Genomic DNA, 13,732 nt, shown 5'->3' on the forward strand with positions numbered 1-13,732 from the left:
GACTTTACAGCCTGGTGAGCTGGACAGATATTGAACAAGAAAACGCGTACTAAGAAATACCAGGTTAAAATGTAATGTGTGTTATAATGGAAAGGGCCTGAGGAAACACTGAAGAGAGGCCTCATTCAGACAGTGAGGGTCAGGGCCAGTCTGGTGACAAGTTAGCCAGAAGTGACCGGCTGCATTCATCCTTCCATTCCCTCCTCAGACAAACCCTTGCCCAGGGACTCGCTCTCCTACCCAGTCATCCCTCCTTCCCCTCCTATGTCACCCCAGCTCAGTACTACCTTCGTGACCTGAGGGCAGGCAGATGGAGCTGCGTCTTCAGTGAAGGGGGAGACAGCAGCAGAAAGTCCTTGGCCTCAGAAAGGAAGCAGCATAGAACTCCTGGCTGTTTCACACACAGGGCTTCCACTTTTGAATTTGGTGAATTAATTCCTCTCTCCAGAAGGCTCTGTCTCGCCCATCTATTGATTGGGAAGAAGTACGCAGTCTCTGGAGTGCCCAGGTGAGCCCCCAGAGGTGGACTCTGCTACCCAGATCCCTTGGAGGATGTCCCAGCAGGCCACAGACACCATTCCCCAGGCAGCCTGGGAGCAGAGAGCACCTGACATGACAAGAAGGCACAGTGATGCCACAGCCCAGCCTTTCTTTCCATGGCTGTGCACCAGATTAGTTGTGTCGGAGCACACTGCCATCAGTTTTGGGAACCTCAGCACAGATATAAGAAACTAGGTGTGATTTGGGGGTGGGTGGGAGATAGACAGCTATGATTGCATCACATCATCCCCGTGTATGTGACAACACATTTAAGAATCCGCAGCAAGACTGGAATTTTTATGTTTACATTTATAGACTAGGCCCAAATCATGCTCCACTCTATCAGCAGAACTTCTTAATTACTTGTAATGTATTCTGCCTTTATAATCTCTTATTGGCTAGCACTAGACTAAACACTGGGGGAAGAGAAATAAATAGTCCTTGCTGTTCTGTTCGGCAGTAGCCAGCAGGAACCACCTACTGTGGCATCCCAGGGTGCCCAGAGCCAGGTTATGGTTAGTTCAAATGCCCCCTTTTGTATAAATTAGGAAAAGTTGCCTCCCCCAGACAGAGTGATAATTGTTCCTGACTTGTTTAATGTGCTTTTAGTAGTTAGTGATAATTAACACTTTTTCTTTTGCAGTATTGGGGATCAAATCTAAGGGCCTCACACTGAGCTACCTCTCCAACCATTTTTTATTTTTTTCCTTTGAGACAGGGTCTCCCTAAGTCACTAAATTGTCCAGGATAGGCTTAAACTTGCAATCCTCCCCCCTCAGCCTCCCAGAATGCTAGGACGATAGGCCTGTGCCCTACACCCAGCCAACTAAAGCAAATTTTAGATTGACTAGGAAACGGGTTGAGAAGAACATTTCATGTATCAGGAGTCAGTTTGACAAATGTATGGGAAAAAGAACACATTCTGTGTATTGAATGGCAAGCTGTGATACGGACTAGAAAAAAAGTGTGAGTAAAAGAGCAATGAGAGGCGAAGGTAAAGCCGGCTCAGAGACAATGGTAATGACTATGGTTCTGGTCATATTCCTCCCCCAAATACACCTGCTCCTACACCCAGTGGCTCTGAAGAAAAGGTGAGAACTTTCCAAAGGTGCACATGGTGGAGCTCTCTTTGGCTCAGCAAAATGCTACATATCTTAATCTTTCAACTGGGTTGGAAAGTACATAACTTTAGCTTTGGAAGAGATGCCAAGATCAGAATCTGCTGAACAGAAAAGAATTTGTCCGTGTGCAGGACCAGCAACCCAATTCAAAAATTTTTAACGGGGTTGCTTGTTCAAAAACTTATTAAGAATTTCAAGATAGCAAGAGCACAGCATTAAATGAGATGCTAGGCCTATATGAGTGTGGGGCCTCGCGTTCCCGAACAGATGGCAACCTGCTGTGGTACAAGGATAGCAAGAATGTCTCCCACACCCCATGTGCTCAGAGGCAGGGCTCCTGGGAGGTGGCTGCATTACGGGACACCATAGCTGAGTGTGCTGTTAAGAGGTGGGGCCTGGGTCCCGGAGGCAGGCCACTAAGGGCCCACCTGGAAGAAGGCATCTCCCTCCTGGCTCCTTACTTCTCTCTCTGTTTCCTGGCCACATGATGTGAGCAGCTTCTCTCCTCTAGCCTCTATGCCACACCAATCTGCCCTGGAACCAGCTGACCATGGACCATAAATGTGAGCCCAAATAAATGTCTTCTCTTTCAAATTGTGGGTATCAAGTATATTGTCCCAGCAACAAAAAGTAACTAAGACACTAGCCATAGAGCCAGCACTGCTTATAGTTGAGGGAGACCAGCAGGCCTTACTGAATAGCTTAGCTTTACTGGAATTGGATTACTTATTTGTATAAAAAAGGAAGAGAGAGAGATCAATTCTAGACAATCAAAATCCTTTTTTGTTTTTAGCTGAACTTCCAAAATTTTGTCCTCAAACTATTCCTAATAACAAGAGAATCTTTGGGGCTGGGGATTTAGCTCAGTGGTTCCACCGCCTGTCTTGCAAGCAGAAGGACCCAAGTTCGATCCCTGGTACCAGGAAAATAAAATGAAAAGAAAAAAAAAAAATCTTTGGTGAAGCAGCTCTCCACAACCAACAATATGTTTTGAGTTCCTATGTCACTGAAAAATGTACACATAGGTTGCATAGTTTATAGATCCCTGTTTGTTCTAAAGTAAAGTCTTATTAGTAAAGTGACTGGTTACAAGATAAATATACAAAAATGAACATCTAGTGATGAATTAAGGTGTCAGACTTTGTAGCATACACACTAAGGTCTTGTGAAGTCACAGAAATTATTGTGAAAAGGGAATAAATGTATAATGTTGCTGGAAATCAAGGAGGCAAGCTACCAGCAGGAGCCATGCTCATACCTGAGCATTTTTTTAAGGTAAGATTAAAATGATGATGAAGCTGGGCGTGGTGGGGCATGCCTGCAATCCCAGCACTTGGAAGGCTGAGGCAGGAGGATCACTGTGAGTTCAAGACCAGCCTGGGCTACATAGTGAGTTCCAGGTCAGTCTCAACTACATAGTGAGACCCTGTCTCAAAAAACAAAAAACAAACAAACAAACAAATAAAATGATGATGAAATAAGAGAAAGAAATAAAAAGTTCAAGCCCAAACTGAATAGGATAACTTACATAGGGTAAGAATAGTTCCAGAGCACCCCTAGTTGACAGTGCTGAAACCCTTATAGAGGAGAAAGCCTGGGAGCCTCAGCGGTTTTGACTGAGTGATCAGATGATGAGACCTGCCCCTCCCTGTGCTCCACAAACACAGGACAAGCTGCAGATGGGGGTTTCCTCCCAAGGTAAGCTGTGGAAAGTACTTTCCAAAAGGGATTCTTATGAGCTGAGCCACTGGGCAGAGAGGACCTGAGGTTGCTTGGGCTCCTGAGAGAGACAGAGTTGCTACCATTGAGATCACGCTGCCCAAAGGTCTTACCCTGCATGGGCACCTGAGCATCAGCAAGTGGAAGACGCATCAGCAACTCCCATGTGGGCCATGGACAAAGCGTTATGGTTAGAGGTTACTGCACACCTTTAGAGGTGATGTATCAATTTGTAAAGCATTATAGACTGAAAAGAATGTCCAGTCTCTAAGTCAAAATACCTATTTCATATTTTTATTAGTCCATGTTTGTTATTTATGTGAATTTGAATCTTCCTCAGTGCTGCTCAATTAAAAATAAATATGAACCATGTTCTTTTAAATTTTCTAGTAGTCACTTTAGTGATGAGAATAGTTTTGCTTGATTTTATTTAATTTGATTTAAAATGTGGTCTTTTGAAATGTAATCAACATTTTAAAACATTAATGAGCGACTTTATTAGTCTGCTTTCCCATTGCTTGGCCACCTGAAGTCCTTGATTTAAAGCTTAATTTGGCTCCTGGTTTCAGAAGGTTCAGCCCATCGTCAGCTGCTCCCAGTCAGAAACAGCATGTAGCAAAGATGCTTAGTACCGGGTGGAACAAAAGCAGAGCAAGGGGACAGAACCAGAGAGGAGAGGGTGAGGGACTGGACATGGACTTCAGGCCAGTGCCTCTGACCCACCCAGGCAAGCCCAGCACTGAGCTTCACTGATGCAGAGGTGAGTCCCAGCCGCCACATTGACGGTCTCGCCCTGCACAGGTGCCTCGAGTTCTTACACGAATTCTCTGAAGCCAGTGCACGCTTCTCCCTGACTGCTGCGCATCTCAGTGTGGGCCAGCTGCTTGAGATGTGCGATAACCTAGGGACTACTGGCCGAAGGTGTGGCTAGTGGCCACTATGTGGGACAGTGTACTGTAAATCCTTGATTGTTTTCATTTCCTTATGCTGTAATTTTTTTTCTTTTTTTATTAAAGATTGCAAACATACATGATAACAAGAAATGAAGATACTAAATAAAAATTTCAAATATACATATAGGACAACAAAAAAAGGGTATGAAATAAACAAAAATTTATGTAACACAGGCTAATTGAAATACATTATTAGTTTGATATGATCTTCAATCATTATGTTGTTTCTCATTTTCTTGTAATATTTTTGAAATAATGTAATTGCAAATAAACCAAAGTTACATATTGTGGTTGAGAAACTGTCCTCAAAATTTTATGATTTATAAACTCCTTGGTTTTATTAATTGATAAATACCATGTGCTTGTTGCTTGTACCACTTACATTTTCTAACAAAACTTCCCGCAGAAAAAAATATACTTATATTTGAAATCCAAAAGCAACTAAAAAAAATTCACATTTTTAAGATCAGATTTTTCTGTTTCTATTTTATTATATCCCATACTTATTTTTATTATATTTTTATAAGCATAATGATAGAATTAAGCACCAATATATATGTAATATTCTTCCCAAACGAATGATATGAATTAAGTCAAGCATGTAACTTAAAGAAATCATAAGGTTGCCAGAGAAACTATCAATATGCCAAATGTGTTCAATCCTACCACATTCATGACCATGTTTCTCATTTAATAGTGCACACATATGTGTAAAAACATACCCCCCACACATATACACAATGCATTTTTCTACAATACAATATATACTTTGGTATAATAAAACAGTGCAGTGATGTATGGAGTGTTGATTTGTGTGATTTGAGAAAAAACACATATCATCTTTGAGGGAGTTGGAGAATTTGTAATATGTACCAGATACTAAATGATATTAATGATCATTTAAGTATAGTTATAATAAAATTTACTTAAAAATTAATATTTGTCATCAGTAGAAAATATGTACAAAGATATATTGATAACATAACAACATTTGTCTTAACAAATTTCCAACCAAACAAGCTGTAGTGACAGAAAAGGAAGTTTGTAGAAAGCAGAGATGAAAGAGGAAAATGACAGATGGACCTTAATACTTTTCATACTACTCATATATACAGATTTCATAAACTCTCAAATAAAAAAGCAAAGAAAATGAGAACCAAAATAACTCATCAATTTGGTAGACCAACAAATAAAGACAAGGATTAATGTGTTGATAAATTTTAAAAATATGAAATGTGAAGCCTGAGATTTAGCTCAGTAATGCTGCAACTGCCTAGCCAGAACAATGTGCTGAGTTTAATCCCCAGCATCAGAGGAAGAAAAAGAAAAAAGAAGAAAAGAGGAAAAAAATCATATGTACTTTCTGACATACTCAGTAAATTATTTGTTATCTCTTACTCTTGAATTGTTCCCTTCACAAGGATGTAGTGAACTTCTTTGTCTCTTTCAATCAGTTTAGGTTTGAAACTTACTTTGTCTGTGAATAAGATTGCTACCCCTACTTTTTGCTGGCGGGGAGGGCTCCTGTTATATGAAGAAGTTTTCTGTCCTTTCACTTTTAGTCTATGGGCTTCTTTTTGCACTAGATGTGTCTTGTATACAACATATTATTGGATTTTGCTTCTTAATCCATTCTGCTGGTCTATTTCTCTTGATTGGTGAATTGAGGCCATTAATATTGATGGTTATAACTGATATGTACTAACGTATTATTGTCATTTTTTTTTCACCTTCTTTTAGTTTCTTGGTTTGCCTATTTAATTTGCTCTGCTGGGCCTCATTGTGTTACCTTCATTGTCTTTTTCTAGGATATTGTTTAGAATTCGTTGTAGTACTGGTTTGGTAGTCATAAAGTTTCTCAGGTGTTCTTTATCATGGAAATATCTTATTTCCCCACCCATTTTAAAAGAAAGTTTTGCAGGATACATCAGTCTAGGTTGGAAGTTCTTTTCTTTTAGTACTTGAAATGTCTCATTCCAGGCTCTCCTTAACCTAAGGGTTTGTATTGAAAAGTCTGCTGTGATTCTGATGGGCTTACATCCTTTGTATGTAATTTGTTTCTTGTCTCTTACTGCTTGTAGTATTTTGTTCTTCTGTTGGGTTTCTGGGATCTTGCTTATTATATGTCTAGGTGTAGATTTTTTTTTATCATGGCTAGTTGGAGTCCTATATGCCTCACTTATCTGTATGTCAAATTCTTCCCCTCTGTTTGGGAAGTTTTCTATAATTAATTCTGTGAACAGCTTTTTTAAGTCATTTGCATTTTCTCCTACTACTTCTTGAATTCCTATCAATCTTATGTTATTCTTCTTTGTAACATCTAAGAGTTGTTGTATCAGTTTCTCATGATTGCCTACTGTTTTTAAAAGACCTCTCTTTTCACGGTCACTGATTGCAATTTTATCTTCTATATCTGAGATTCTACTTACTCTTTTATTCTTTTGTGAACACTCTCAATGGAGTTTTTAATCTGGATATCTGTTTGAATCTGTCCTATGGATTCCATTTGTTTCTTGAATTGGGCATTTATTGTTTCCAATTCTTTCTTATGCTGGGCATTCATGGCTTCTATCACAGTCCTGAGCTCATCTATCTTCCTCTCAGTTTCTGTTCTAGAGTCACAAATTATAACTTTCATTTGGATCGTCATCTCTATGATTATCTGGGAAATTACTTCTGTTTTATATTTCTCTAGAGCCTGATTGATCAGTTTTGTTACTTCCTGTGCTTTGAGTTCAGGGTGTCCTGATGATTCACTATCAGACTTTTCATCCTTATCTGCCCCACTGTCTGCCATTGGTGAACTGGAAGTCTGTCCCTGTATCTTGCTTAAGTGTTTTCTCATTTTTACTATTGTTGTTGGGTTGTCCTTAGTTTAACCTTTAGGTTATTACTTAAATCTTCCTGATATAGTTGGGCTGCAGTCCATGGGTCTCTAATGACTCATAGACATTCTCATTTTTGTAATACCGAAGAAAATAGCTCATTGAATCAATCGCAATCCTTCATCCTAATTGATACAATCAGCACCACAATTTGCAAATTGACCACTTATGGTAGTCATCATCTATCACCTTCAAACCATGTGAATTAAATTAAAATCAAGACGCAATCCAAAATATGATTACAGTGAATAAACTTTTCAATAAGGATATTTACCATTTACAATGGGGGCTTAAAACAAAGTTAAGACAAGAGTAGTGGAAAGGAGGCCCTCCCTGGAGCTGGAACCGTGCTGCCTGGATGTCAGCCTCCAAAGTGGTGAGCTAAATGAGCCTCTTTTTTCCATAAAAGAATTAGAGAAGGTTTCATATGAAGCCAAAAGACGTAGAATGACCAGACAATCGTCAGGAAACTGTTAAATTCAAAAAGAACAAACAGAAGTATAATAACCCTTGAGTGAGGTAGAATGACATAAGAAAAGGACATAAAGAAAAGAGAAAAAAAATAAAAGAAGAAGTCTGAGTTAGAACAAAAGCAAAAATAGAAAGGGAGATGAGGGATACTACGGTGGAGTAAGAGACTGAGTTGGAGAAAGAAAACACAAAAAGAAAAAAAAAGAATTTGCAGAGTGGAATAAAAAAAGAAAGAAACAAAAATGAGTTTGAAGGGCCTCTTTCAGACTATATCACTGCTGTCATAATATACAGTATGTGCTGCCATTTGCAGAGCCAAGTCCCCTGATCTCAGCTAGTTGGTGGCAGAACCCCACAATGCAGACTGAGCTCGGGCTGCAAGCCCAGACTGAGTTCCCCAACCTCCTGAAGGGTTAACTCCACTCAGTTCTACTTTAAGTTTCCCCCACCACTTCTTTAAAGATGTTCAAAGTTGAAAGCGCCAGAAAATACTCTTTATGACCACCTCTGCCTCTACAGAGTAGGTCCAAAGACTGGCACAGTCAGGAGGTCTAAAAGCGCGAGGGGGAAGGTTGGGGGGTTCGTGGGTGCCCACGCACTACTTTTCTGGAGCTGAAGATGGGGAAACAGGCAGCCGGCAGGAGAGGGTACGGCCGAGAAGGCCCTCTGGCACTCTGTGCTGTCATTTTTGTTTCATACCTTTTAGAGCTGTGTATGATTTCCCACTATGTATGCATTCAATAGGCATGACAAACATGTACATGTGTACTAATAAAAAAGTTCATGAATGAGCAAGAACAAAACAAAAAAATTCTTGGACCATTAATTCTTTTGTCTTTGAATTCATTATTGTATATTAATATTGGATATCATTCTCTTTCTAGATAATAGCATTTCCTTGAATAATATATTTTCCATTCTTTATTTTTAAAACTTCTGTCATTATTTGATGTGTCTAAACAGCATATAACTGAATTGTGTTTGTTACCTGCTATGGTTTGCATATGGCTTGGTCCTCATTGTGGTGTTTTTGAGGTGGAGGAATTCTTAAGGGGTGAGACACTGGGAGGTGCTCAGTTCACTGAGGCGCTGCCTTTGGGAGGGATCCAGGTAACCCTGTGGAAGCCTGGTTAGTTCCTGTGAGAGCAGGTCACTATAAAGAGTGAGCCCAGCCCCTGAGTCATGATCTGGTCTCCCGTCTAGCCTTCTGATGTCCCTTTGAAGGGCACTCTAGCCATGATGGAATCCAGCCAGGAGGCCCTCCCTGGAGCTGGAACCATGCTGCCTGGATGTCAGCCTCCAAAGTGGTGAGCTAAATGAGCCTCTTTTTTCCATAAAGTACCCATTTTCAAGTCTTTTCTTATAGCAAAGGAAAACGGGAATAACTGGGTTGAATGGGACCTCTGGTTTTAACTTTCTGAGGAATCAATCTCCACATTGATTTTCACAGTGGTTGCACCAGACTACATGCCCACCAGCAGTGCAGAAAAGTTTCTTCCCCCCACCCCCGGCAGCCTCACCAGCATTTGTTATTAGCTGATTTCTTGATAATAGCCATTCTTTCCTTGTTGCCCAGAGTTGCTTTTGCTACTCTGAGTCTCTCTTGGCTCCAAACGAATTTTAGGATTGTTTTATCTAATTCTGTAATGTATGCTATTGGTATTTTTATCAGGATTGCATTAAATCTATACGATTTGAGAATATGGCCATTTTTGCTATATTGATTTTTCCTACCCAGGAACAAGGGTTAGCGTTCCATTTTTTTATATCCTCTTCCATCTCCTTTTTCAGAGCATTGTTCTATGTAAAGGTCTTTTACTTCCTCTGTTAGGTTGATTCCTAAGTATTTCACTTTTTGGACGCAACTGTGAAAGGTGTGGCTTCTCTCTCAGTGAGTTTGTTTATCAATTCTAAAAGATTCTTGGTGAATTCTCAGGACTTTTTAGGTACAGAATCATATCATCTGCAAACAAGTATTTTATGAGTGAGAGGGGACACCCTGTCTCATTTCTAATTTTAAAGGAAAATTTTTAGTTTTCCCCCATTCAAAATGATGTTGGCTACAGGTTTGTTGTCTGTAGTTTCGCTGTATTATATTGATGTCTGAACCTTTGATACCTAGGGTATTCAGGGTTTTTATCATGAAGGGTGTTGAATTTTGTTGAATATTTCTTCTGCATCTACTGATGCTATGATATTTATCCTTGATTGTAGTTATGTGGTGTGCTACACTTATTGATGTACATGTGTTAAACCACACTTCATCCCTGGAATAAACTAAACTTAATCATGGTGTGTCTTTTTTTAATGAGAGGTTAAATTCAATTTGCAAGTATTTTATTGAAGATTTTTGTATTTATGTTTATAATGGATATTGGGCTGGTGTGTGTATGTGTGTCTGGGGAGTCTGTGTGTCTTTATTAAGTTCTGGTAGCAGGGTAGTACTGGTTTTGTACAATGAATTTGGAGAGCTCTTTCCCTGTCTATTTTATAGATTAATATGATGAACATAAATAGTAATTCTCAAAAGTCTGATAAAATTCAAGGGTGAATCCATCTGGTCCTGGGATTATCTTTGTTGGGAGACTTTATTACTGCTTCAACCTCTGCTTGATCTACCTACCTTTAAAAAACTATATCCTCTTCTTTCAAAAAGGGACCCAACAACAGGAAAATAACATGACAAGGCTAAGTCAGTACATATCAGCTATATCCATCACTGTAAATGACTTCAATTCACCAGAATAAACATTTCCTCGTTCAAGTTGATTGACTCAGATATTTTGTCACAGTGGCAGAAAGCTGACCGACAGTGGATCTGTCAGATACAGGGAAAGTCGCATGTGACGCCAGGGTGGAGATGAGGAGCAGATGCTGCCCACCCTTGGCGAGGAACAGAAGATGATCCACAGGCTGTGTGAGGGGCAGGGACCTCCAAATCTGGGACCAACACTTCCTAGTTAGGACTGCACTGGCTCCCCCAGGTTTTTTTTTTTTTCCAAGTAAAGAAATACTTAGCAGCCACATCCACATGTTTATGACTCAGACAGCATTCAGAGCTCAAGGAAAACTACTAAAAGGCAGATCATGCAAATAAGGGTGTCCGGTGCACGGTCACAGTGCACAACTCTGGTGCCCCCCAGTCCAGTCTCCACAGTGTCCCGTGCACCCCTCCAGCCACACAACAGAGCAGCAGAAACAGAGCTTCAGACCAGGTCAGACTCCCATCCCCTGTCCCACGTGTTGGACTCTTCTCCTTCCTCCTCTGCTTCACGTGGACTTTGTGAAACACAGCAGTGCCTCAGTTCATGGACTCAGTTCTCTCCATGATTCTGGTCATGAGAACCAAATCAAATTCCCCATAAGGTCGACAACCTCACCACTGGATCAGACTTAGTTCATGGGTGGCTACGTGGGATGTACTGACCATGGCCGAAGGACTGCGTTTCTTATCTCATTCAACTTAAAGTACCTCGATTTTAAACTTAAAAACGGTCACTTGATTCAGTTATTGGAAAGCTCACATGTGTATGGAACAACTTCTTAGCTGTAAATGTTATGAAATCTAAATACAGATCGAGTATTTCCACTGAAAATTTAGTTTCTGAACTTAGATTACTTTAAGTCTAAACTACATATCAGAAGTGAAAGACATAGTAGGAAAAAAAGTGTAAAATATCTTGTTTTTTTATATTGACATAGGTCAAAATGACAATATTTTAAATATATTGAGTTTAAATAAAATGCATTATTAAAATCAGTTGTACCTATTTGTTTGTATTTTAGTTACTTATTCATTTTACTATATATTGGCAAGTTATAACTATATATTTATAGAGTATAAAGTGATATTATGATTTTTAATACAATGTAAGATGATTAAGTAAAACAAATAAACCTATCCATAACCTCCAACAGTCATTTTTTGTGACGGGAACATCTGATATTTGCTCTCGTAGAAATACTAAAATGTACAGTACTCAATTACTAGCTGCTGCAGTTTGTACACACCAAAACTGCCGTTGACAAGTGCTTGCCGATGTGTAGGCATTGGCAGGTGGGGATTTTAGGAGCACTGAGGTCTTTCCCAAGAGAGGGGATTGGCTCCTGCAGCAGTCAGGCTGCTCCTGGCACAGCCCGTCCTGGTAATGTGCCCAGCCCCTGCCCCTCTCTCTTTCACACACACCTACTCCGCACCATGAGTTCAGGCAGCAGCCCCCAGAGGCCCAGCAGACACAGCCACCTGATGTCAGGTCTCCAGCATCCAGCTAAATCGACCTCTTTTCTTTGTAAATTACTAGGTCTTGGGATTCCGTTATAGCCACGAGAAACAAACAAGCTAGCTGTGTTCACCACACTGTGTGATAGATGGTTTAGAAGAACAACTTCAGTCTGTTTCTCCTATTGGACTGAGGCTGTGACCGTTGGATTACCATCTCGCCTCCAGCCTCCATTTTCATATTGTAAATGTGGCTCCTAGAAAACTCGGTTGCTTTGCTACTCCGGACGTGTAGCACTTGGGATGACACTGCTCAGCACCCTGGACCAGAGCTCTGTCTGTCATGTGCTCTGTCCTGGGACTAAAAGCTTCTTCCAGGTCATTCTCCAGCCCCTGACCACTGTCCTCATGTTAACGATCAACGCATCGCAGCCCACTCTGCCTGTCTCCTCCTGAGCCTCTGAATTGCCGTCTCCCACGCTGACCATACTCTGCTTGTAGCCATGGCTCAGTCTTTCCCTTGGCACCACGCTGACTTTTGCTGAACCACCCCTGGCCCCCAGGACCACATCATCTGTGGCCATCTCTTTGAGGGCTAATCAAGATGCTACCCGTAACAACTGACAATCTGGCTTCTACAACCTACCATAAATAACTGCAAAATTCCAAACCAAACTTACTTTCTTGGGCACCCTCCTTTCTGGTTTCCCCCTTTCTCCTGAGTTCTGTGGCGCCCCTTCGTGGTTTCTCCTGACGGATTCCATTTCTTCCACTGCCTCTTTTTCCTGGAGATCAGGTCCTGTCTTCCCCCTGTTCTCTCTACCTTCACTACATTCTCCCTCGGCCTCGCAATGTCAGCTCAGCTTCTCCCAAGCAACTCCAAAGTTCGCGACTACAGCTCCTCTGCTAAAACTTCCAGAATCACCTCTCCAACCACATCTCCTGGGTACTTGGAAGAAGGTGGCCTACTTTACAAACTCCGCATGAGCTCAGCTTCACACCACTCCACGCTCTCCCTGACCCAGTTTACACTTCACCACAACCCCCTCCTTGTACAGCACAGGAGCCAGCTCTGCAGACTCCTGTCCTCTGGATCAGTGACTTCATCTCACAGGGACAATTGCAATCATCTCTTTTGAAGCTTCCACTGTCTCAGTCCATTTCCTGTTGCTATAACAAAACACCCAAGACCAGTAACTTACAAAGAAGAGAAGTTTATTTGGCTCAGGACTCTGGCGACCAGGAAGACTGAGATTGGGTAGATACATCCAGGGAGGCCTTGCGCTGCTTTCTAACGTGGAAGAAAGGTGGAGGGGACGTAAGTGCCTTTGACAGACAGACACAAGGAAGCTCTCACTGTACAGCGACCTATTCTTGGGTGTAATTAATCAGTCTTGCGAGCGTGTGAACTCACTTCCCAGAGAATTAACCCAGTTATACGGGAGCAGCACTAATCCCTCTGGAGTCCCACCACCTCTCTGCCCATTACCCTGGAACCACAGCCCAACACCAGCTTTGCAGGGTCAACCGTAGCACCCCTGCATTTTCCCCGAGTTAACCCCTTGTCAGCAGCCCTGGGGTGCCCAGGACACGGGGCCTCAGCAGCCAGCGACTACGGTTTTCCCTGCCCCGGTGACTCCCCTGACCCGGCAAGCGGGTAAGTGGGCATCTAGTAGCCAAGCTCGGCTGGGCGAGCAGGCGGTCCGGGACCAGGAGGCAGCGCCCCCCTGGGCCGTGGGCCGCTGCCGGCTCTCCCTTTCTTCCGGTGTGGGACCAGCTCTCAATTCTCCCCAGGCGGGCCTGAGAGGCCTCGGACCCAGAGCA

This window comes from Fukomys damarensis, unplaced genomic scaffold, assembly GCF_012274545.1.
Source record: "Fukomys damarensis isolate Sample0158 unplaced genomic scaffold, DMR_v1.0_HiC HiC_scaffold_19, whole genome shotgun sequence".
NCBI classification, from domain to species: Eukaryota; Metazoa; Chordata; class Mammalia; order Rodentia; family Bathyergidae; genus Fukomys; species Fukomys damarensis.